General features: G+C 34.0%; 1 pseudogene; it reads right to left on the bottom strand.

Moving 5' to 3' along the window:
- Positions 1-22,882: 22,882 nt before the first annotated feature.
- LOC126015975 (diacylglycerol O-acyltransferase 2-like) overlaps positions 22,883-23,532 on the bottom strand; it is a 4,588-nt pseudogene continuing 3,938 nt past the window's right edge.

Below are 23,532 nucleotides of genomic sequence, written 5' to 3'. Positions count from 1 at the left end.
ACCCACTGGTTATTGAGCATGAGACTGTTTAACTTTCAGGTGTTAAAATGTTTCTTCTGAGTCCCTTTGGAGTTCACAAATAATTTCAGAGCCTTGTGGTCAGTGAAGGTAGTCTGCAAAATTTCTATCCTCTTGATCTTATGAAGGTATGTTTTATGTGCCAGCATGTAGTCTATCCTGGAGAATGTCCCATGTACATTGGAGAAGAATGTGTATCCAGGTTTCTGGGGATGGAGTGTCCTATATATATCCACTAGGCCTCTTTCTTCCATTTCTCTCCTCAGGTCTAGTATATTCTTGTTGGGTTTCAGTCTCATTGACCTATCCAGTGTTGACAAAGCCGTGTTAAGTTCCTCCACAATTATTGTGTTGTTCTTGATATTATTTTTCAGATTTGTCAACAGTTGTATTAAATATTTTGCTGGCCCCTCATTCGGTGCATATATGTTTAGGAGAGTGAATTCTTCCTGCTCTACGTACACCTTGATTAATATAAAATGTCCATCTTTGTCCCTTACAACCTTCCTGAGTATAAAGTTTGCATTATCTGATATTAGTATGGCCACTCCAGCTTTTTTATGGGTGTTGTTTGCTTGGATAATTTTTCTCCAGCCTTTTATTTTGAGTCTATGTTTGTTCTGACTATTCAGGTGCGTTTCTTGTAGGCAGCAGAAGGTTGGATTGAGTTTTTTGATCCATTTAGCCACTCTGTGTCTCTTAACTGGTGCATTTAGTCCATTGACGTTGAGAGAAAGAATTGTCCTGGGATTTAACGCCATCTTTATTTCAAAATTTGGTGTGTCTTTTGGGTAGTCTTGTCTTAGACTAGGTCTTTCAGTTTTTCTCTTAAGACTGGTTTTGTGTCTGTGAAGTTTCTGAGCTGGTTTTTGTCTGTGAAGCCATTTATTCTTCCGTCAAACCAGAAAGTGAGTTTTGCTGGGTATAGTATTCTGGGTGAAGCATTCATTTCATTCAGTCTTGTCACAATATCCCACCACTGCTTTCTGGCATTGAGTGTTTCTGGTGACAGGTCTGCTGTAAATCTCAGGGAAGCTTGCTTGAACGTGATTTCCCCTTTTGATCTTGCTGTTTTCAGAATTCTGTCTCTATCTGTGGGATTTGTCATTGTGACTAGGATATGTCTTGGGGTGGCTTTTCTGGGGTCTCTTTTGGTTGGTACTCCTCGGGCATGCAGGATTTGATCACATATATTCTTTAGCTCTGGAAGTTTCTCTTTAATGATGTTCTTGACCGTTGATTCTTCCTGGAAATTTTCTTCCTGGGTCTCTGGGACTCCAATGATTCTTAAGTTGTTTCTGTTGATCTTATCATAGACTTCTATTTTCGTCTGTTCCCATTCTTTGACTAATTTTTCCATTGTCTGCTCATTTGCTTTAAGTTTTTTGTCCAATCTCTCCTGCTGTATGGAATTGTTATGTATCTCATCTTCCACAGCACCAAGTCTATTCTCAGCTTCTGATACCCTGTCCCAGAGCTTATCCATTTTGTCATTCACTTCGTTTACTGACTTTTTCAGTCCTGTTAGGTGACATGATATTTCAGTTTGGAGTTTTGTGATTTCTGTCTTCATATTTTCTTGGTTCTTACTAGTGTTCTTTTCAACTCGATCCATGGTTTCTTGGAGTCCGTTGAGCATCTTCCATATTGCTAGTCTAAAGTCCTTATCTGAGAGGTTGATTAGTTGGTTGGTCATTATCTGGTCCTCAGAATTGTCATCTTCATTCTCTATGTCTGATGCTGGCCTGCGTTGTTTCCCCCATTGTCACACTTGTATTGTGGGTTTTTCTATGTGTTGTGGTGGTATTCATTGTCTATATGATGCAGGCAGCACACTCCTCTGGCTCCTCCATTTCTGGATGGTCTGACTTGCCTCTAAGGGAGGAGAGTCCTCCGTGGATGAAGCCTCACACTGGGTCAAATCTTAGGCCCGAGCATGCAACAGAGAAGACAGTCCGGAGAGAAATGTTTGCTTCTGTAATATAGCGCTGTTCTTAGTGTGATTTTTCCTTCTTGTTGCAATGGAGTTCTTTCCTTAGAAAGAGTGCACGGCCGCTCCACTTCGCTACGTGGCCGTGCTCCGCTGGAGCCTCTTTTTGCCCCACTTGCAAGAGTTTCACGCAAGAGGACAGTAGACAGACATAGACAGGTCACACTCACAGTTTTTCACAGTTGGGCCCACTGGGCCGGTGTACTTTCGTGTATTTTCCCCGCCTGGTGTCATACACAGGGAGCCGGCTTTTGCAAAGCTTAGCCGGTTTTCATGCTCTGTAGTCCCTCCCTGAAAATGGCGTCTGGGCGAGCGACTTTTCTGGAGCCTCTTTTTGCCCCACTCGCAAGAGTTTCACCAAGAGGACAGTAGACAGACATAGACAGGTCACACTCACAGTTTTTCACAGTTGGGCCCCACTGGGCCGGTGTACTTTCTCGGATTTTCCCTGCCTGGTGTCACACACAGGGAGCCGGGTTTTGCAAAGCTTAGCCAGTTTTCATGCTCTATAGTCCCTCCCTGAAAATGGCGTCTGGGCGAGCAAGGTTTCTGGAGTCTCTTTTTGCCCCACTCGCAAGAGTTTCACGCAAGAGGACAGTAGACAGACATAGACAGGTCACACTCACAGTTTTTCACAGTTGGGCCCACTGGGCCGGTGTACTTTCGTGTATTTTCCCCGCCTGGTGTCACACACAGGGAGCCCAAGATCATACTTATAAAATCTTTCTTTCTCCATTAGTTGGTTGCTGTGGCCTTTGTGCAAGGAATTTTTGTGTCCAGTTAATGAGCAAACCTTGCTTAGGAGACTGGTGTCTGTCTCTTTAGAGTCACTTCCCATTCTCCTCTTCCTTCAACTTCTCTCATTGCCATATCTGCACACCTATGAATTACTCTTACAATAGTAATAAACATATTATTTAATAAAAATCCCCATCATTAATTAAAATAAATATATTTAGTTTTGTAAAATATAAAGGTTATAAAAATCTATGGAACTAAAACACTGAGGATAACAAATTAGGACACGTAATGAGCACTATCCTTCAAGTCATAAAAATTAATTATAAAATGCCTGTTTTTAAAAATATATACCAAGTCCATAGGTCATGTCTCTTTATGTTACTAGTCCCCCTACCACCGTTAAATATCAGTCTTAAGAGACATTCATAAATGCTAATTTAGATAGTACTGGGGCCTAATTTTTATTATCTTATACTACTATCTTAACAGAAATGTAAAAGTCTCAGTCATATCTTCCAAAATCAATGAGCCATTAGAATTTTAGGTGACAACTTGAATAGGATGAAAGCTTACGAATGATGATTAAAATGAAAAAGTGTATCATGTGAATAAATAGGATTACTGCTACCTTTCAGAAACTACTTCTTCAGCATACTTAGTAGAAGTAATGATTCTTAAATGTATTTTTTAATGTAAAAGGCACCATTATACTTTCTGCAAATTATCTTTGAAACTTCATAGAGGTTGTATTGATTTTTTTTGAAAAGTCTAAAGGCAGTAAGCTGAAATGTGAACAAATAGGAAAAAGGAAATAGAATATTCCACTGTTCCATGGCATTATTTCAATCTCAAATATGTTCAGAAACGATTGAAAGTTTAAATAGAAAACATTTTACCTGAGGTTTGTTAATTATCCCCAATAGTTATAGAACATTCAATTGTTAAATTATAAGTATTTTACAAATATGTAATTGTATTGAATATCTTAAAATAAAAGGATAATAAGTCTTATAGCAGAAAACAATATTGATATACAAATGTAGAGAAATATGAACTTTCCTATGTTCATGAAATTAAATTCACCTTAAAGGGATTGCAAAGAAAAAGTGAGATTTTTGTCATATGATAAAATAAAAATAAACTATGGAATTATGTCATAGAGCAAAAAGATAATGAATCCAAATTGTAAAATGACTATATTACTGAGTATTATTTTTAACTAAAATTAGTTAAATAAAAATTATAAAGCTCTGATTTCTATAGTTTAAACATATATTTGCTAAGAAAAACAATGTCTAAATTCAAATCAGTGCTATGGCTTGAAAGAATTTAAAACAATAGACCTATCTCTGAATTAGAAACCTGCAAAATCTTGGAAATGCAATTCCAGTCCTAGAACCTGGTTGCCACTCTTAGAGGCAAATAAACTGGATTACCCAGAGCAGAAGAACTAGGATCAGTTTAAAACCTCACAAAGAAACTTTCCTGCTCCACATTGCTTTTCCTGCTCCACATTGCCTTTGTCCTATTGCTCAGGATCAACCTAACGCCTTCTCCCTATTCTGGAGTACAACTGGGAGCTGAGATTGAAAGAGACAGAGAGGCAGAGCAGGGTAGAGAGACACACCACACACACAAAAATGAGAGAGGGGGGGGGAGAGAGAGGGAGAGAGAGGGAGTGGGAGGGAGGGAGAGAGAGGGAGAGAGAGGGAGGGAGAGAGAGAGGGAGAGAGAGGGAGAGAGAGGGAGAGGGAGGGAGGGAGAGAGAGAGGGAGAGAGAGGGAGAGAGAGGGAGGGAGAGGGAGGGAGATGGAGAGAGAGACAGAGAGAGGGAGAGAGAGGGAGAGAGGGAGGGAGGGAGAGAGAGGGAGAGAGAGGGAGAAAGAGGGAGGGAGGGAGATGGAGAGAGAAACGGAGAGAGAGGGAGAGAAAGGGAGAGAGGAGGGAGAGAGAGGGAGAGAGAGAAGGAGAGAGAGGGAGAGAGGAGGGAGAGGAGGGAGAGAGAGGGAGAGAGAGGGAGGGAAAGAGAGGGAGAGAGAGGGAAAGAGAGGGAGGTAAAGAGAGGGAGAGAGAGGGAGATGGAGGGAGAGAGAGGGAGGGAGGGAGAGGGAGGGAGAGAGAGGGAGAGAGAGGGAGGGAGAGAGAGGGAGAGAGAGGGAGGGAGAGAGAGGGACAGAGAGGGAGAGAGTGAGTGAGAGAGAGGGAGAGGGAGAGAGAGAGAGGGAGAGAGGAGAGAGAGAGGGGAAAGGAGAGAGTGAGGAGAGAGAGGAGAGAGAAGGAGGGAGAGAAAAAAAATTTTTTCCATAGAGACAGGTGGAGAGGGAGAAGTATGGGAAGAAACTGAGGACATTGGTATTGGCAGGAAATTTACACTGAAGAGATGACTGGTTATTGGACATTGTATGATGAAAACTCCGTACAAATTTGTAATTGTATCTAGTAAGATTAAATTAATTTTTTTGTTTGTTTCTTTGGCGAGGGCCACATCCTGTGACACTCAGAGGTTACTCCTGGCTGTGTGCTCAGAAATCACTCCTGGCTTGGGAGACTATATGGACGCAGGGGATCCAACCGAGGTTTATCCTGGGTGAGCAGCGTGCAAGGTAAAAGCCCTTCCGCTGCACGATTGCTCTGGCCCCCAAATTAAAATATTTATTAAAGATAATAATAGAAATTAAAATACTAGTGAATGGAAGCAAATAGAATAGCGTACACTATTTAGCCATATAACGGGATAGAAAACTGGTTATAGAGTCAGTATAAAAATCAGAGATATTAAATGTCAATTTTCACATAACTAACACTTTTTACAATAAATTGTGTTATGATGTTCAAAGAAATCCTGATACCAAATGAATTAAAAAAATATTTTGAGTTATTTTAGTTTTCCCAGAATTTTAGTTTTATTCTTGTTTCTGTTTTTCAGAAAATGTGGACTTGAGAAAAAGTGAAACACAGGAAGGATATGATTAAATATATATATAATTTAATTAACTTAAAAATATACTACATATTCTAGGGAGAAATCATAGAGGTAGGATAGATGCCTTGCATATGACCTACCGAAATTCAAACCATAGCATCCTATTTAGACCCCCATACTACCAGGTAAGTTATCCCTGAGCACAACTCCAGGAGTAAACATGAACACTTCTGGATGTGGCCAAGTGATGCTCCCCAAAAAACACAAATAATAAAGGGCACAATATATTGCAAGTATCTGTAAAATAATCTTAATAGTCTTAACCAGACTAAAAATAATTCTTGAAAAATCTTGAAAACTATAGAAATTAACAAAGAGAATAGGCAACGAGTTGAAGGATTATTTTTGGGTGATAGGCTCTCACTAAATATTGGAGTTAGAAGTAAATTCTACAAACAGATGTTTAGTCATAACCCTGAGACAAATAATAATGCAAGCTAATAACACATCATTAAATGTGTTACAGAAGATAGTTTCATATATTTCACTCCAGCATGATTTTCAAAGTGAGAAAAGAACAATAGAAAATTGATTTTGTTTCAGTATAACATACTACCTATTTAGAGTAGATGCAGCCCATGTTTGAAAAATTTAAATTCAAGGTAAAATAAATATAAGCAACCATTAAAATTCAATTAAAATACTATTGCTACCACACAATATCTGACTTCCAAAGAACTGAGTTTATAGAACATGATTTATTCTACTTAATTTAACACTTTGTCCAATGGACAATGAAAAACGATTAGTGATCTTGACCTAAATAGTGCAATTAGCTGCTTTTTCCCCTTTAAGGGAGGCCCATATGGTATGCTCAGGGCTTATTCCTAGCCTTGCTCTCAAGATATACTCATAGAGTTACCCAGGGATTCATATAAGATGCCAGAAATCAACCTGAGTTGGTGGCATGCAAGGCATGGTAATCAAGGCAAGTGTTATACACTTTGTACCTTTCACCAAATTTGATAATTTTTCTCGGAAGTTTATAATTACCCTGAGCTGATTGATAATACAATAGTGAGCATAGTACTTCATGATAATACTCCATAGTTACAACCATTTGTTTATCATGAGAAGCACAAAAAAGGGAGCAATAATAGATATATGAAGATTTTCTGAGATTAGATACTTTCATTTTGATTTCTTGTTTTTGTTTCTAGTCATGAATCTGAGTTGTATGTTCTATGATATTATCATACACTTAAGCACCTGACTGATCAAGTATACTAAGAGGAAATAGGTATGATTATTTAATGAATAAATTAATTTTGTTGCTCACCTCAACTGTTTCACATGCATGAAACATTTGCATTTGTTTGGGGAAGTAATTTTATATTGCTTCGAGTAACATGCTTCTCTACAAATACAATTTTGTTATTTTGGTAGCATATGTGTTCATCATTTTATTACCCTCCCTCCAATCAAATTATGTACTATATTTTCTCTAATATAAAGATGTAATGGAGGGGAAGGAGAGATGGCACACCGGTAAGGCCTTTGCTTTGCACACGGCTGAGCCAGGAAGGATCTCAGTTTGATTCTCTGGTATCCCAAATGGTCCCCCAAGCCAATAGTGATTTTTGAACCCATAGCCTGATTGTCACTGGGTGTGGCCCAAAAATTAAAGAAAGAATAAATAAAAAGATGTAATAGAGGGGGTCTAGAGACATAAGAGTTATAAAATGGTGGATAGAGCATATTCATTGCACAGAGCTGACCTGGTTTTATCCTTAACCACCAAATATTGTCACCTGAGTCCTGTCAGAAATATTTTCTGAATACAGAGCAAGGAGTAAACATGAACACTATTAGGTGTGGCTAAAAAAAACAAACCAAAACAAAACAAAACTAAAAAGAAGCAATGAAAAGTAAAAGATTATGTATAGAAAGAGAAGGAGTTATAACAGGAGCTTAAAATAGTTGTAATAAGCTTAGTAGTATTAGACATTGAATATAAATATGTTTAAATATATTAGTGGGATTCACATCTTATCTTCATTGTGCTATTTTCTACAACAATTAAGATTTGACTATGGTCTTCATAAAAGTGAATAAAAAAGACAAGTAGATGTGATGATAGTAATGAACAGAATGGTGCACCATGAAATTTAATAATTGATCATAAGTGATACAATTAGATGTATTTGGAAAAAATAGTTTTCTCCTGTTTATCTTAATTGATTTTATATAGATCAATTTTATTTTTATACTTTGACCAAATGTCTGAGATTTTACCTATGAAAAATATTCTCTGCAATGTTCTTTCTGTTATGGCAGCACCACTTCTATCAAACATGGGCATAAATATCACAGTAAACCTCTGTTTGAGGTTTAATTAATTTTCTAGGGTGACACACTGATTTCATAACACATTTATCAGTTTATTAAAGACTATTATAAAAGATATAAGTGAATAGCAGGTCAAGTGATATATGTCTGAAAAGATCATGGTTATAGATAAGTCTCTTCTTATGAAGTTGGGTTGCATATACTTTCAGTATGTACATGTTCCTCTATACAAAAAAAATAAGGGTATTTGAGATATAGTAATTTTGTATACCTATATCATAAGCAGTAGGAGTATACAGTCCAAATGCACTTGGCCAAATTGATTACATCTATGCCATAAGATGTTCTTCCAAGAATCACCATTATTAACTATTGAGGAGTCATGAAATGTCCTGAGCTTAATCAGGTGTGACCCTAAAACAAAAAACAACAAAGCACACAATATTTAACACTATTGCAAATATTTAGGCTATAAATAACTAAAAATAATTAAATATTAAAACTTACATATGATCTTGTAATTTCATTTCTGGGCATTTACCAAAAAACACAAAATGCATTAATCTTAAATATGTTTATGTGAGTATGTTTAAATATAAATATGTATTATGCAACATTATGGAAGTATAAAAAACTGATATGAAGTATAAAGAAATTTGAATACTACACATCTCTAAGAAAAGATGAAATTTTGAACTTTTCTGCAACTCAGATGAAATTGAGTCATGCTAATTAAAATGAATCAGAAAGTAAAACACAAATAATAGATGGACTAGCACTTGTAAATATAGAGAAACACATCACAAGACTAGATACTTCTCAATAGAAAAGACCCATAGAACTGAAGCCTGAAGATGCCATATGGCCTTGTCATTCAACAGGTCCTACTTGTCAACAAAGAGTAACAATCAAATTATATTAGTACTGTTTAAAAAAAGTAGAATTAAAAGTATGTATGTTTGTGGGGCATTTTTGTTTTTTGCTTTTTTAAATTTATTTTATTTAATTTTGGGATTACTCCAGCAATACTCAGGGCTTCCTGGCTGACCATATGCTCACGAGTCATTCCTAGTGAGGCTCAGGGGAATCATGAGAGGTACTGTTGATCTAACCAGGGTGAGCTTCCTACAAGATAATTGTCTGATAAACTAGACTATCATTCTAGTCTAAATTAATATCTTATTATAAAAATAATGGGATTATCCTGATAGTTAAGATACATTGTTTCCTCTGTCTGCAAATATTAGATTATGGAAGTACTTTTTCACATACTTATATAATTATGGAAGTACTTTTTTACATACTTAATATTATAAATAATCAACCATTCATAAAAAGTATACTAGCAACCATATTGTGTCACAGTATGTCCAAGTCAGCCTGTTTATTTCTTCATGTATGGCAGATGCTTCTCAGCTCCTGATTACATTATAGTTCACTTTGAGATGGAATCTATTGATATATTTAAGTTGTAATGCTCAGCAAATGTGTTATTTATTTTTCTTTTTTTGGAGGTAACTGAAATTGCATAAGTCAAATATACGAACAGTGTTACTCCAGTAGTTAGTTCAGTAATTTGCATTGCATTGTACTTTGAGTAAGTGCTCCAATTCACAGGAATGTTACACCCATTGCTGATGTTAAAAGCATTTTATATTCTGTGTCCTTCTCTGCCTCTGCTCGTAAATGCAGAGCTTTTAAAATGTATTTGTAGAAAATAAGCTTTACATAAATTTATTCTTTTTTTCTCCCCACTCCTCCAATCTAAAATTTTAAAATAAAATATAGAAATCAACTCAGGTAGCCATTAATTTTTGTTAAAATTGTTGAGGAGGGGTCGAAGTGATAATTCAGCAGCTAATGCATTAATTTGCTTTTCATGCAACTTGTATGAGATGAATCTTTAGCAACTCATATGGTCCCCAGTACCACCGGGATAGATTTCTGAGTGTAGATCAAGGAAAATTTCTGAGCAATGTAGAATGTGGTTCCAAATTTTTTTAAAAAGATGACTTAACAAATATAAAGAAATAGCAGTGTTTAAAGCCATATATAGGCATATATATATATATATATATATATATATATATATATATATGCTACTTAATGGCTTTAAAGACTAGACTTACTTACCTGGGAAAAGGAACAGATATATGGCAATGCTTGAATAGAAAGTTTTCTTTCGGGGAGTAACTTGGCATTGCCTTTTGCTGATGATGTAGTATGTTTTAAATTATATATATATGTTAAACTATACACTTCAAAGTTAGTATTAATATATAGACTAAAATTATAAAAATAGTAAGTTATAAAAGCTAGAGTGATAGCACAGTAGAAGGGCATTTTCCTTGTAAGTGGTGGACCTGAGACCATTTCATGTTCTATCTCTGGCATTCTATATGATCCCTAAGTCAGTAGGAGTGATTTCTAAGTGCAGAGCCAGAAATAACCACTGAGTGCTGGCAGGTGTGGCCACACAAAAAAAAAAGTAATGTATATAGAATTTGAAAGTCTTAATTATTGCCTCAACTCTTAGTGAAATTGATTTTAATTATATATTAAAAATGAAGCAACAGGGCCGGAGTGATAGCACAGTATTAAGGGATTTGCTTTTCATGAGGCTGACCCAGGACAGACAGGAATACAATCCCCAGGGTCCAAAATGATCTCCACGCCATGAGTGATATCTGAGTGCACATCAGGAGTAACCTCTGAGAGCCATTGGGTGTGGCCCAAAAATTAAAAACAAAAGTGAAGTAACAAAATTTGAAAATGACAGAAATTTACTTGACTTGGAATAAAAGAAGAAAATCTGGTTGAAAGGTTCAAAATTAAACTGTTTGAGAGTAAGCAATATTATATGTAATATATTATATATATATATTATATACATATATGTAATATAATGTATATATTATAATGTAATATAATATAATGTAATATAATATATACATATATTATATGTAATTGTGTTTTTATAAAGCCAAAATATACTAATTTTAATCTATATGTTCACTTACATTGGTAAATTAATACTTATTTAACTAGCATGTAAAGTATTTTTTGAAAGCATATCTTTAAAAATGGATGTAAAGCACATATAAATTAAACAAACATTGTGTGATTTTTGTGCAATCAAAAATTTTAATTCAAGAAATAATTGGCATTTTGCTTGCATGTGGCAGGCCTGGTCTCACTCAAGCCTTTGCACCATAGCTAGTACTGTGATTTGCTCCAGAATTGATTCCTTATCATAGTAAAGAGTACCTACATCAGGGTATGCCTCACCTCCTATAAATCGACAAGTTCTATACTCCAACATTCAAATTAGAAGCCTTAACTATCTTATGAAAATTATTTCTAATATCTTTTTATAGAAATTTTCCATATTCTAACTCAAATAGTTTATATATTAATTATGCTCATGACATCTATTAGTCCATTTTTGTCAAAATGTCACAAAGATGACATTTCATACATATGATTTTAACATGCACATAATTTACTTCATATGTATCTTCATATGTTTCTCTTATGTGACTTTCCCACATAAAGAATTAAGAGAATTATTTGACAAATACATTAAGACTGTTTCTAAATATCATATACAAAAAATTGTACAATATTTATTAATGCCTCTATGTGATACTTCCAATTTATAGTGCTAAAGAGATTTTTTTTGAAAATCCAAAGAATAATGCTAAAGTCCTATCTAATTCTAAAATACCTTTTTCTGTCAGCACAACTTTGATCTAACAGCTGAGACCTCACTAGAGTTAAACCAAGGTTCTTTTCAGATTTTCAATCATTCCCTCACTAACTCTGTCCATAAAAACCAATTTCTTCTTTACAGAATTACAGAATCTTGAGCCTTGACTTTTCCTCTTCAACTAGTATTGTGTATCAGATCAAGTTTCCAAGGAATCACCACAAACAATTTTACTTAGCTTATGAAAGTTCAAGAGTCATGAAGTGATTTCTTACATTTCTGAATCTGTTTCTCACCAGTCTTGGAGTTACTCATCTAAAAGAAGAATTTACTTGTTAAATATTATGGCTTCTACTAAAATTTACAAAGAAAGTAATCTAAGCTAGAGATATGTATGCAGTTTTGAGGAACTGTTTGTGAAAATTTTTATATAATCTGTACTTGAAGGTTATGGTTGTTTATAATGAAGTCAAAGAGCATATTTCATATTTAGTAATTTCCTAAGTATCTCACACAAAGTATTTCAAAAATAATTCATGACACATTCTGTTAAAATAAATAGCACACATATATTTGCTAGGCATTTCCATGGAAACTAATGAGCTTATACAAAATGGCATGTTCATAATTATTTTATTAAATGTCGCTAATTTATATTAGGTAATTCAACAATAAAAATCTGGAAGTGGTCAAGATAAAGAAAATATCTAAACATTAGAAATAAAATAGAAAAGGCTTAGTATGTGATATTTGTTAATGGTTTTAATTATTCATTCCCTTCTTTATTAAACACGATTCACCTGAAATTAAGAAATCTGGTGATAACTTGTTATAAACTTTTAAAATCATTTTTCAGATTTATATATAGTAAAATGCATGTTCTATAGAAATAAGATTACTTGTGTCACTGCAAAATGCTCATTTAGAAAATAGGCCTGTACAAATATTAATGCATATTAACTTAAAATATAATTTTAAAGATGAATCAATCATTCATATAAGGTTTTAAATAAATTTTAGATTTGCGTTTTTCATTATTTTTGAAGCTCCAAATAATGTTCAATTTTGCTATATGAATCTCATAGTAATTCACAAGTTTAGAAAAATTTTGTTTAAATTTAGTAAAAATGTTTCTTCCCACAGAGTCTGTTGATATAATCAAGTTTTTAAAATTCACACAGAAACAAATAAATATATTCTGGATTAATAACATTTTTCATATAAAAACACACAATCATGTAGGTAATCAAGGTGTTTAAATAAAATATATAAAAATTTGTAAATTTTAGGTATAATCTAAGTAAAATGTTTTTTTTTTTTTTTTGGTGGGACACACCTAGTGACAGAACACTCAGAGGTTATTCCTTGCTATGTGTTCAGAAATCGCTCCTGACTTCAGGGACCAAATGGGATGCCAGGGGATCGAACCGTGGTTCATCCTGGGTCAGCCATGCACAAGGCAAAAACCCTACCGTTGCGCTATCCTTCCAGCCCCTTTGTAAATTAGTTTTATAAATCAAAAATCAAATAAAAGAGCTTATGCTAGAGTGGTAGAGCTTTTGCCTTGCACATGACAAAGTATAGATTTTCAACACCCCAAATAATTCCTTGAGTCCAACTAGGATTGACACCTGAGTACAGAAAGAAAGAAAGAGTAAGCTCTGAACACTACTGATGCTCAAATACCACCCCCACCAGAAATCATTTAAAATAATAATCATGAGGAATATATCAATGTAGAAATTCCGAAAAAGGCTCTGCATATTGTTGTTCTCTTAATGCTTATTTTAAATTGCAAATGGAATGAAATACAGTCACACCATAGCAAATACATACTAGATAATGCTATCTAATCTGTTCAAGAAAAGATAAAATATTGCATAAAATTTTCTGAAAAATATATTTTTCTTGTTTGAAAAATAAAGAAAGAAACATAGAAATAATTTACTCAGTAGAATACTATCGTGCATGTTGTTAAGATATTATCTCTGCTTCATATGGTCCACTGAGCCCTGTAAGGAGTAAAACCAGAATACAGTTAAAAGTAAGCCTATGCACCAAAATAGTACAAGAAATACTAAATTATAAAAAGAGATATATTTTTATAGATATTTATAGCTATAATTCAAATTTCACAATTGCACAAATGAAATGCTTACTAAGAATAAATTCCAAATATTTTTATTTAGATTTTTGGAATTATTGTTGTGTTTTATTTTTTATTTTTTATAAATATTTATTTAAGCACCATGATTACAAGCATGATTGTAGTTGTTTTTTTTTATTGTGATGTTTTTTAGAAGATATCAGTCCTTACATTTTTATAGAAAGCTACCTTTACTGTGTAATTCTTTCTCCCACTGATTCCTAGAAATTAAATATCTCTTTAATAAAACATGGCAGTCATTCTAGTGTTGTTTCTTTTCATTCTAATTTTTATATAAATGTAGTCACCATGAAATTACAAAGTTATTTATGATAGAGCCTCAGAAATACATCAATCTCTATAGGTATAGTATCAACTTCTGTATACAATATCCCTCACCCCTATATGCCTCCAACCCACCAGTCTGTTCCTACAAGAGTTGCTTCCTTTTCCTTATTTTAATAAGCTTTTGAAATATGTGTTACATTACAGTATTGTTCCTGATAAGGATTTATACATAACACTCTACACCTTGCATCACCTCCTCCTCCTTGTTGAATGTTTCCTTTCACCATAGATGTTGTTCTAGCACTGTCTTATCTTTACTCAGAAAATACACTAGTTATACCATATTCATTGTTACATTATTCACAATACTCAAAATCTGAAATCAAATCAAGTGTCACCAAGAAATAGATTACCAAAAAAAAAAACAAAAATTAAAACATAAAAACACATGACACATATACAAATTGGAATACTGCTTAGTTATAAATAAAGCTGAAATCAGGCAAATTGCTGCTGTGGAAGGGGCAGAAATTTTTTTCTGTAGACTTAACATTATAAATAATGTAATTATATTTTATAGAGTTCAATATAATGATCTTTTTATTAGTTTGGATTTGCATTTTTTCAAATAATTCTGCTAGCAATAAAGAATAAGTGTTGTTGAAAATTTTCCATTCTTTCTCCAGACTCTTGTAAGTACTTCATAATTTTAAATTATTTAGAGTTAAGGAGTACATATGACATTTTATTTGTAGTTGACAAATACATTATTTTCTTTTTCAATAATTAATCTTCACCTCATATCCCTATCATAGACCTTATTTTACCAAAGCAATATAACTGTAGAGAATTAAAATTTCAGTCTGGATTGAAACTTTGTATAGGCATGTCCTCTAAAACCCAAAAGAAAAGTCTTTATTTGTCATCCTAATCTAATATTTGTTTCTTCCTAATTGAAACTGTTTTTCAAGGACAAAATATTCTTTTTAATTCTGGAGGCAGTCCAACAAGCATGTTGCCAAGATATAAAGTAGCTGTCTTTGCTTCTTTTTGAAGGAAAATATTACTAAAACTCACAGCTGAGGTTGACTGAGGATAACATAACAAATATCGAGATCTTAATAGCAATCATGTCATGCTAAACTAATCTTAACTCCTGGTCTATAGTTACATATGATTAAAAATAGATCATTATTGCTTAAGTGATGCCAGTTTTTTTAATACTTATTAAAGTATGCCATCTACTACTCATTGTCATCTGTCCTTGTAAGTTGTCATTAATTCATTCATCATTTTTTGCATCCTTATTTTATAGTGAAAGTGTTCTGCTCCTGAATAATCAGCTTTATTACCCTTAAAGTACCATTGAAGGTAATCATAATTGTCTACCTACATATTTAATATAATCTAGTTGGGTTCTTCATACACCCAATATATCATTCTTCCTCATCCTACAAATCCAGCAAACACAAAAGTGTTTCATGGTTCAGGAGAGAAGTTAAACAAGTACAGCACTTTTTTTTGCATGCATGCTGCTGATCAGGGTTAGATCCCATACTGTTTTATCCCATAGTGTTTCCTATTGTCTTCCAAGATCCATCAGGAGTAGCTCCTGAGAATTTCTGGGTGTGGCTAAGAAAATCTAATTAGACTCTAGATAATTCAAAATCTTCTGGAACTTTAAAAGCATCTCTTTTGAACATAGTTTTTGGGCAGAAAGAAAAACTTTCCTTCTTTCACAGAAAATAGTACCAATCTTACCATCACTTCCATGCCTCTCTACAGTTGGATTCAATTTATGCATAATCTATCATCCTAAGGGAAATTTCCCTGTTTCTTCAAATGTACCTCTTCAGAAGCCTTGTATTTATGACCTCTTTTTTTATATGTCTTTCTTTCAGACTTGTTGAAAACTTAGAAAAAAAACTACTTTAGGCTAAAATGTTTAATATTGTATGTTCTGCTGAATGAATATATGAAAAATAGGGATAAAAATACATAAAAATTGCATTAATATTTCAAAATTATGACACCTCTTATTATGCATGGTGTTTGTAAAATATAAATTGATATATAAAAATTATCTAGTCTGCATTTAATTCTAAGAATGCATGTGTACTTATATTTTTGGAGTAGGATGTTTCTTCTAGAATAATTTCTCTAAAAATTTTAAAATAAAAGGATTACTTCTATTGTAGTCTATTTTCTTATTCACAAGGTAAAAAAATTGACTCTAATCTTAATGGTGAACGTTTCTTCAGTTTAGTTATCAAATTAAATATATACTTTATGTTACAGAAGAGACTATTCTGGAGATATGTTTAAGGTACTTGTTACAGAATGTCTCCAGTGATTCAGGGTACTCACTGTTAATAGATTGCTAGAATTATAAGGCATGTAATATTTAAGTTTTACTGGCTAGAGGCACAGTTAATTGGGAAAAGGTCATTATTTTGTGATAGGTGAGAATGTGGGAATAAGATAAATGGGCCTTTGGGGGTATAAATGATCATAATATTATTCTAATAAAAGTGAAGTTTATATAATACCAATTTCTCTGCATAATAGAACTTGAGATTGTTTTTCATTGGACAAAATTGTCTCCTTCACAACAAGACAATTGTGACATCTATATTTTGAACATATGATTGTGATGCTGAATAATTTGTAAGAATTATATGGGGTCTCAAAGGTGTCCTTCCTATTCCCACTTTAGTATGAAATCTGATATGACTCCAGATAGAAGGAAGTTGGTAATTAAATAACCTAATCAAATGCAAATAACAATTTGACTCTAATTAAATGCCAGCCAGAAGACAAAGTGGGAAAAAGGTTGACAAAATAACTAAGTAGTTGATATATTCTAGGATTTATACTCACTTTTATTATTAATATATTTATTCCCATAACACATCTATTTTGTGCGCTTAAAAGTAAATCTGAACTTCAACTCGTTTTCTTATATCAAGAACCTGAATTGGGCTGCATAGATGAAAGATGTTTTATTAACACACAAAAGAATAAGAAATTTTAAATGTGCACATATTTGAAAAGAATAGGGCAACTCTCTTTTAGTTTAGTTTTTTTTGGGGGGGGGTTGCGGGGAGCATGTCCATTGATTCACAGGGCTTAGTCCTTGATCTATTCTCAAGAATCACTCATTACTGGCAGTATAAAGGGGATCATATAGGTTGGTGGATCACTGACCTTCTACCCTGTGTTGTTGTACCATTTCTCTAGCCCTAGGACTGCTTTCTATTGTACATAACAGTTTAGACTATAAATTACCATGAGAATTGATTAAAATAAAACCTAAAATTCCTTAGTGTTTCACATAAATAACTCCTAATAGCATAATAATATAAGTACATCTAAATCGTAGTTCGATGTAACAGATAGCATACATAATTTATCACCTCTCAATCTTTCAATTACTTTTTTAAAAAAAACCACAACTTCCAAATATTTTCACATAATAAGTTTCACACAGTCTAGCACAGTTTCACAGTGATGCTAACTCTCTAACACTCTAGCCTATCTGGAAAGGAAACAAGGGAGGAGTAGGAAAGACAACTGCTAATCATTTTAAAAGAAACTGAGACCAGAGTGATGACACAGCAGTAGGATGTTTGCCTTGCATGCAACTGACCCAAGATCTTGGTTCTATCCCCAGCATCCCATATGGTCCACCAAACCAGGAGCTATGTCTGAGCACATAGCCAGGAATAATCCCTGAGCTTCACGGTGTGGCCCAAAATATAAAAAACAAAACAAACAAAAAAAACAAAAAAAAACCTAGAAGCTCCCTTTTTATATAATCTCATATATGATCTTGAGCAGGGTTCAACTTCTGCAAGAGACAACCCTGGTCTTTTGAAGCTGTTGGTAGATGAATTAAAGTTTTGGTCAGCTTTTTAAAAAAATTAAATTTAGTTAGTACAACTTCAAAGTCATTCACTTAATTGTAATGGAATTTTGCTTTACTATAATAGAATTTGCATGAGTCCAAATACTGAAAGTTTGTGGGCTGTAGAGTTGACTGCAAGGAACTGAAGATGTTCAAATTTCCAAGTAATAAGATGAGTTTGACTTAACTTTGAGAAGTTTCTGGGAATCAGCCTCAGATGAACAAGATTAAAGGATTAAGAAAACAAAGCAGACATTAAAGAAAAAAAAACATTGATCAGGGTCACAGGGCCTCGTGGACTGAGAGTTCTAATCTTCCTTCACTTGCAATATTCATAGTTTAGAGTCAGTAATCATTAGAAGCATACATTCTTTGGCTAGATGCCTAACTAGCTCAGTCTCTCCAAATTAAACTTTACATATCAAATGGGTCTGGAGAGTTTATACAAATGTCTTTGGAATAAAGTCTTCAGGGAAGGTTGGAGATAAAATAGTGAAAACTAGGGGCCGGAGAGATAGCATGGAGGTAAGGCGTTTGCCTTTCATGCAGGAGGTCACCAGTGCCTGCCAGGAGCAATTTCTGAGCCTGTAGCCAGGAATAACCCCTGAGCACTGCCGGGTGTGACCCAAAAATCACAAAAAAAAAAAAATAGTGAAAACTGTAAACTGCCAAGAGGGCTTTCCCTGGTGGTGCCAGTGTTCTAGTAATTGCTTATTAAGGACTCATAAATCATCTTTTTCAACCTCTACACAGACTATCATCTTTCTAAGTTTATTTATTTGCTGGCTGTCTGCATATCTGACAAGAAATAGCTTATAAATATCCCAATGCTTGACAACAGGAAAACTTATATAACAATATAGATCAAATTAATATTAGCCTTGTTTAACTATGCTGCCAATTGTTAGAGTTGTAACTAAAGACAAATAAAAAAAAACCTGGGAAATTTTACATGGCAATTAAAGAAACATTGACTCTACTGAATAACAATTTCCCATTTTGACCATTCTGCCAATGTTTGGCAACTGTGATTTTATAAAATCATTTTGTGAATTTAAATATGAAATAAGTGAAATATAAAGCATGCATTCTTTAGTATTTGGTTTGTTTCAGTGGCATAGATTTGCCATTATTAAAATAAGTACACAAATAGAATTTTTTTTGAAGATAAACTGTAGGACATGGTAACTATACTAACATCCTATTGTGGTAAGTTGCAATAATTTTTTCATGGTGACATTTATATATTAAATGACATGCTTAGAATTCTTTATGTTTAAGAATACAGTTTAATGAATCTTCATAATGTGTTATGGTAATACTATATAAAAATTTTGGAGGGAATGGATATGTATAAACTTGATATGCATGAACAAGCTCATCAAATATTATATTAAATAATCCAATTTTCTCTATATTCAAAATACCTTAAGAAGGCTAAGGAAGGAAAAAGACTTTAGATTTAAAACGACAAATACATCATATACAAATATATACATATAACAGATATTGTTACTTATTCTGTGAAAATCACTACAGTAATTATAAAGAAAGACAGTCAAGGACAAAGAAATAAATAAAAAATAAATTAGAATGAAATTGTGTTATTTAAATTCTTAATGCTATAAATTGAATATGCAGTTGAATAAAGCTGTAGACAGTCTCCTGAGATATATATCCACTATGGAAATCTATTGTGTAAAGTTATGCACTTATATTTTTTTCCTTTTATAATAAAATATAAAGTTTCTTATAAGTCTATTAGCCTTCAAGAAAACTCTTGAAATCTTTGAAATGTGGAAAGATTGTTGGAGAACTTGGAAATAGAATGTTATTCATGGTTCAAAGAATCCTTAAAGATTTGAGAAACTTATTTAGGTTCTAGTTAGAGAAAGATATATATATGATCCTAGGAAATCACTTACATAGTATTAGTTTTTTTCCCCTTTTTTATTTATTATTTTTTATTGTAAGAATTTATTCAAGAGACAAAATTGATTAACATAATGAGGTAAACAACATAACATAATATAGTAACATAACATAACATAACATATAATATAATTGATATAATAATAATACATGTAAGTCAAAGAAAGTTTCTGATTAAAAACACAATTTTTTTTCCATAATGGCTTACATATCTTTCACAGTAGTATTTTAGGTACATATTGACATTGAATCAGGGGAATACCCATCACCAAATATGTCCTCCCCCCATTCCAGTTCCCTTTCTATAACCCATATACCCCACCTTCACCCCCCGGGCTGCTAGATTAAGGTGGACCCCTCTTTGTCTGGCTTACTATTAGTGATCACATATCTGTTTGGTCCTGGAACCCTCCCTTGTTTCCCCCTCTATTTAAGAGGCAGAGCTATGTGCTATGTGCAGAGCTATGTGGTTTTGTTTGAAGGAAAGAAAAGCAATGGATTGGGGTACAAAATAAGAGGGAAAAAATAAAAAGGAAGTCAAAAGTCAAATACGCTGAAAATGGGCGGAGTCCCTCTATAGGTTTCCAACCTCAGTTTGAGAGAGGATGTGGAAAAGGTAATTGAAACACAACAATACAGAAATATCGAATTAAATAACTAGTGAGCACTACAGCAATAAAGACAAGCACTACACAATAGTCTCGGTTCTGAAATCAAATCATGCTCGAGTGCAAAAAGAAAGAGAAAGACAAGACAAAATAAAATAAAATAAAATAATATTGGAGACATCAACCTTAATCTCCACACCAAAATAAAGATCAAAAAAATCGATCAATCGATAAATAAACATGTGAAAAAAATGATTGTTTTGTGCTTTTTTTTTTTCCTTTCCTTTTTCCCCCTGCATAGGCACAGTAACTATTGGGGATATTGTAGAGGGAATTCCCTTGACCTAGCAGATACAGGGTTTCTCCACCTCTGAAGTATACTGTCTTTGGATTAACTCTAGACTCCTTGCATGCTCATTTACTTTCCCCTTGTTGCTTCGTGGTTTGTGGAAGACTTCTGCTTTGTCTTGGATGGTAAAATCAGACCTCTGTATCTAGAGATCTTGGTGGCTGTGCAGCTCAGGGAATGGAGCTTATGAAGTTTTTCTTTGTGGTTCTAGCAGTTATGCTTCTTCAGTGTCGTTTTAATCCATCTTCTGTAGTTGGTGTTCTCGGTCATTATGTTGCTCCTAGAATGGAGCCTGGGATAAAGTCTTTTGTTATGTTTCCGGAAGACTTGTCCATAGTATTAGTTTTATAAACATATAAGCATTACTATACTATGAATAAAAATGAGTGCTTATATATTAAATATATAATTCATTAATAGAGGTATATATAACTATATTCCTTTTGGTCTGTTTTATTATGACTTAAATTTCACATCTAAACAAAAATTAAGTTATATTTTTCCATATTACAAAGTTGTTGATGATTGAGTTTCAGTCATTCCATGTACAGCACCATTCACTGTAGATATTTCCTGACATCTAATTTCCTTTCTCCTTTCTATGCACTGTAGCAGATATTCTTCCTCTCCCACTCTCTTTTTCCCTCTCTCTCCCTCTTTCTCTCTCTCTCTTTGAAAAAATATCTGTTCATCTTTTCTTCTCATATTTGGTTGGGTTTAGAAGTATCTTTCTTGTTAAGCTTGTGCCTTATATATTTAGATAATAACCACTGATCACATGGGCATTAACTCAATAGTTTCTCCCAATATATTGGAAGTCTTTATATCCTAGTTCAATATCCTTTGAGGTACAGAAGCTTTTTACCTTAATATAGTCCCACTTGTCAATATTTGCTTCTGCTTGCTTGGTCAGGAGTATTTCATCCTTGAAGTTCCCTTTACCTTAAATGTCATGGAGGGTTTTACCTATGTTTTTTTCTATGTACCTTATGGTTTCAGGTCTGATTTCAAAGTCTTAAATCCATTTTTATTTCACATTTGTGTGTGGCATTAAAGAGAGGTCTGAGTTGGTTTATTTATTTTGTATATAGTGTACCAGTTTTCTTAGCAACTTTTATTGAAGATGCTTTCCATGTTCCACTTTGTATTTGTTTTCTCTTTTTCCTTTGTTCTGTAGTCTGTATTTTTTTTATAATAATGTTTTTGTGACCAAAAGTGAATAACAAATCTTTCACAGTACTATATACGGTACATAGTGACAATGAAGCAGGGCCATTCCCACCACCAGGGTTGTCCTCCCTCCACCCCTTTTCCCAGCATGTGTCCCATATCTCCTTCCTTTTCCCCCCTGGAGTGCTAGTATAACTGTCCCCCTCTGTATAGTTTGTTCTAGATGGGATATTGATACTGTTGTTGTTGACTTTGGGTTTGGTGTTTAAGTCTAATCATTTTTTAATTCCACTCAATGTTCTTTCGGCTCTTTGGTCCTGGTACCATTCATTTTTATTTTCCTCCTCAATTCATGAGCAGAACAAGATGATTCAAGTTGTGTGGTTCTGCTGCAAGAAATAAAAAAAAGTAAAAAAGAAGAAGAAAAACATAAAAAAAAATCCAACAAACAGTTAAAAAAAAACAGACAGTAACTACTAAAAAAAAAATGAAAAGCACCCAGCAACAAAAAAAATCACCAAATAATAACCACAAGAGTGAAAAAGGAAGAAAAGAAAGTAAATTGAAAATGTTTTTAGCTATTAAATTATGTAAAAAATGCAAAATTAAATTTGCTTTTTTTTTGGTTAAACAAAATTATTATAATTTCTTTTAAATAACCCTTTGACTCTCGTGAAGCTTCCAAATTTACATAACAAAGAGCACTTGAGAACTTGGTAGAAAAGGATTTGCAGCTGGCCCCAAGGCAAGGCTCAGTTTACCTCCAGAACCTGTTTCTTTGGAGACCAAACTTAGTCTTGTGGTGTTGCAGATCTTCATCAGTGCCACCATATACATGGCATGGTATAGGTTGATGTCCTGCTGGCTCTTTCAGGTGGTCCAGCTTGGGGATAGTGATGGGCTCACCCACTTTGTTAGTTAATAGGCTTGGAGTAGGGCACCAGTCCCCAGGTATCCTAGGAAAGAAGCCTCTGTCATGGAGGATGCATGGCCCAAAGCTGATGTACTTCTGGAACTTCTGGACCCATTAGGCCCAAGGAGCCTTCCTCAAACATCACCTGCTTTTATACCTCATTCTCACAGAATGAGTATGTAGAAACCAGCTCAGATTCAAGGTGCAACGCCAGTTTTACAAAGCCTTTGAATTTTGCAGGATGACCACGTTCTTGCCAGACATGGACCTCAGGGACTCAGGGACTCAGCGGCGCCCCCCTCCATGATGATGATTGGAAAGCAGGTAGTTTATGGTGTCCTGGTTCACAGGGTAGATGCCTATCAGATATTCCTGCAGCACTGGCATAAGTTACCAGCCATCATGGCCCAGTAGGGCCCTACACTGGGGAACTTCTTGTTCACTTCAGTGACCTCTGTGCTGAGGTTGCAGAAAGCATCCAGGCCCATG

Source organism: Suncus etruscus, chromosome 8 (assembly GCF_024139225.1).
Source record: "Suncus etruscus isolate mSunEtr1 chromosome 8, mSunEtr1.pri.cur, whole genome shotgun sequence".
Classification (NCBI taxonomy): domain Eukaryota; kingdom Metazoa; phylum Chordata; class Mammalia; order Eulipotyphla; family Soricidae; genus Suncus; species Suncus etruscus.
Note: the sequence above shows the minus strand (reverse complement) of the source record. Positions and strands in the feature narration are given on the sequence as shown.